Here is a 3696-nt window from a genome sequence, read left to right on the forward strand (position 1 = left end):
TAACCTAATTTACCCTGGAGAAGGAAACAGCAACGGAAAGCTGAGCGCCGAAGAATTGATGCTTTTAAACTGTGGTGTTGGAGAAGACTCTTGAGAGTCCCTTGGAATACAAGGAGATCCAACCAGTCCATTCTAAAGGAGATCAGTCCTGGGTGTTCATTGGAAGGACTGATGCTGAAGCTGAAACTCCAATACTTTGGCCACCTCATGCAAACAGTTGACTAATTGGAAAAGACTCTGATGCTGGGAGTGATTGGGGGCAGGAGGAGAAGGGGACGACAGAGAATGAGATGGCTGGACGGCATCACCAACTCGATGGACATGAGTTTGAGTGAACTCCGGGAGTTGGTGATGGACAGGGAGGCCTGGCGTGCTGTGATTCATGGGGTTGCAAAGAGCTGGACACTGAACTGAACTGAACTGAACTAGTATCCTTGCCTGGAAAATCCCATGGACAAAGGACCCTAGAAGGCTAGAGTTCATGGGGTCTCAAAGAGGCAGACATGACTGAGTGAATAACATTTTCACTTTTTCAATCTAATTTAACTCTGGAGTCACTCTTTACTTCTCTTTCTCAAAGTCACTTCTAACCATCAAGAAATGTTTTGTCTCTACTTTCCAAATAGATCCAGAAATCTGACTCCTTACTTCCATAGCTACCAGTCATCCTGTTTCCAGCCCCCCTTACCTCTTCCATCTTTTCCCAAAAGAGCAGGCAAGGTGAGGTCCTTTAGAAGCAACACAAGTTAATGTCATGTCTCTGCTCAAACCCTCCTGATTCCCATTGCACCCAGAGCAAGAGCCAGTGTTTTCTGCTGTGGCCTCAACGGCCTCCTTGCTGATCCTGAATGGGTCAGGCACACCCTGAACAAAGCCCTTTGCACTGGCTCTTCCTCTTCCTCTGTCGTTTATTCTTTGACCAGGTATATTCATGGCTCACTCTCACCTCCTCCAGATCCCTGCTGAAATGCTGCCTCCTCAGTGAAGCTCATCCTGATCACACTGTTTAAAACTGCAAGCAGTCTTGTCAGCCTGGCAATCCTGTTCCCTTTCCTGTTTATTTCCCTATAGCATGGATCTCCTCCGAATATACTAAATACTAAAAAAAAATTACTTAATAAGCTTGCTGTTTATTTTCTGTCTCCTTTCACTAGAATATACATGGCATGAGAATAAGGACTTTATTGCTGCTCTATGTGAAATGCATAGGACAACACCTGGCACATAGTAGGTGTTTTTGTTTCCCACCGTTGCTGTAACAAATTACTCCAAATTTGGTGGCTTAAAACAACACATTAATTATCTTACAGCTCTAATGTTAACTTGTTGGCAGAGCTGTGTTCCTCTCTCTGGAGGTTCTAGGTAAAATATGTTCCCTTGCTTTTGTCCCTTCGAAAGGCTACCAACATTCCTTGCCTCATGGCTGTGCTTCATGACAATCCCTGCTTCCATCATTACATCTTCTCTGATGATGTAATGGATATCTTCTACTCTTTTCCTCCCTATTTCCATTATAAGGACATGTGATTACATTGGGCCCACCTGGTATTTTAGTTTGGGCTTACTTAGTAACCAAATCGGAGAAGGCGATGGCACCCCACTCCAGTACTCTTGTCTGGAAAATCCCATGGCCGGAGGAGCCTGGTAGGCTGCAGTCCATGGGGTTGCGAAGAGTCGGACATGACTGAGTGACTTCACTTTCACTTTTCACTTTCATGCATTGGAGAAGGAAATGGCAACCCACTCCAGTGTTCTTGCCTGAGAATCCCAGGGACGGGGGAGCCTGGTGGGCTGCTGTCCATGGGGTCACACAGAGTCAGACACGACTGAAGTGACTTAGCAGCAGCAGCAGCAGCAGCAGTAACAAAAAACCCAGACTGGGTGGCTTCAACAACAGAAATGAATTTTCTCACAGGTCTGGAGGCTGGAAGTCTGAGATTAGGGTACAAGCTGGGTTGGGTTTGGGGGCTTCCCTGGTGGCTCAGTGGTGAAGAATCCACTTGCCAATGCAGGAGATGTGGATTCGATCCCTGGGTGGGGAAGATCTGCTGGAAGAGGAAATGACAAACTAGTCCAATATTCTTGGCTGGGAAATCTGATGGACAGAGGAGCCTGGTGGGCTCCAGTCCATGGGGTCGCCAAGAGTTGGACCTGACTGAGCACAGCACTGCACAGGGATGGGTTCAGGTGAGAGAACTCTCTTTCTTGTTGAATGAGTGGACAAATTCCTTGGAATATTAAATAAGTTTCAGGTTTTTGTCTGGTTGCTGTACATTTAATTTTAGATCAGGCCAGACTGACCTCGCCTCTGGCATTCTAGTGGTTGTTCCCAGAGGATGTTGGTGGTGGAAGCTCACCACCCCTATTCTGATGACACAGCCCCAGGTCAGTTCCCCTGAACTCTTGCTTCAGCTCTCCTCCCGTGGAGGTTCAGTCAGCTCGTTGGGTAGTGCAAACTGGTAACAGCTCCCATTTCATTCCTGTTTCTGCTTTCCAGGTTTCTCAAACCTCAGAATGCGCTGTAGCCCATGCCACAGTATTGCCCTCTCAGCATTTACGGTTCATCTCCTCTAACACCATTCCCAGGTCACACTTCCTACAAGGGTGCTGGGGTTCTCTCCCTTCCTCCCGCCATGGGGAGCAGGACTGTGGGGCCAGTACTTCAGTGACCATAGGTTGGAGTTCTCTAAGAACGATTGGTCACAAGCTCAACTATACTATAGTTGCTACAGCACCTACGGGGAGATATTAAACTGCTGCTCATTTGCTTATTCATTCCACCAGTGTTTACTGAGCACTTCGCAAGGCAGGAGGGCACCAGGCTCTGCCCTGGAGAAGTCCACTAGAGAAAACGCTGCAGGAACACAGAGAGAGACATGTGCTTCCTCCAAACCACAAAGATGCTAATGCCCTACACCAGCGGTGTGTGGCTCCTGGGGACAGAGCTCAGACTCTCCGGTAGAAGGTGCAGCAAGGCAGACTCTGTGGGAGGGGTGAAATTTGATTTGCTGCGTCTTCACCAGGTAGCGATCTCCCCGTCACAGTCACAGGCAATGTTTAGGCAGAAGACTGAGAGGACTGGAGGAGACTCCTCCACTGGTGGGAGTTTAGATCATATGACTCCAAAGCTTCCTTCCACTGTAAGGTCGGACCCTGGTGGCCTTCTTGGCTTCCCCTTCCTGGTGGCCATCTTGGCTCCTTCTTCCCCTCTTCATCTCCCGCCGGAGGGAAAAAATCCCAGCAAGCCACTGAGGAATCTCTGATGTAATAACCCTCTGCCGAGATCTACCCTCCTTCCTGACTCCAGAGCGACCAACCCGGTCTCGCCACCTCGACTAGCTGACCATTCACAATCTCGCGTTCCCGAGCTTTGCCTTATTTAGGCCTGTCCAGGTTATATGATGTCACTTCCTGCCCCGAAGACATAAAAATTGCACCCTGCCTTTGTTCGGGGCAGAACTCCTCATGGCCATTCTTGCGGTCAGTGGGTTCTGCCCGGGAGCGCACTGCCAATAAAGCCTGTTACTTTCCCTTGGTGTCTGGGTTATTTCCTTACAGCTTGAGACCCGTTTTCACGACCTTACATCCACGATTCCATTTTTTAAAATTAGTGTGGAGTCCCAGTCTGGATAAAGCCATAAGATTAGGTATATAGGTCATGGTCAGCATCAAACATCAGAACCCACTCTGGCTGGT

This window comes from Moschus berezovskii, chromosome 13 (assembly GCF_049115385.1).
Source record: "Moschus berezovskii isolate FMDL1 chromosome 13, NW_MosBer_1.0, whole genome shotgun sequence".
NCBI lineage: Eukaryota > Metazoa > Chordata > Mammalia > Artiodactyla > Moschidae > Moschus > Moschus berezovskii.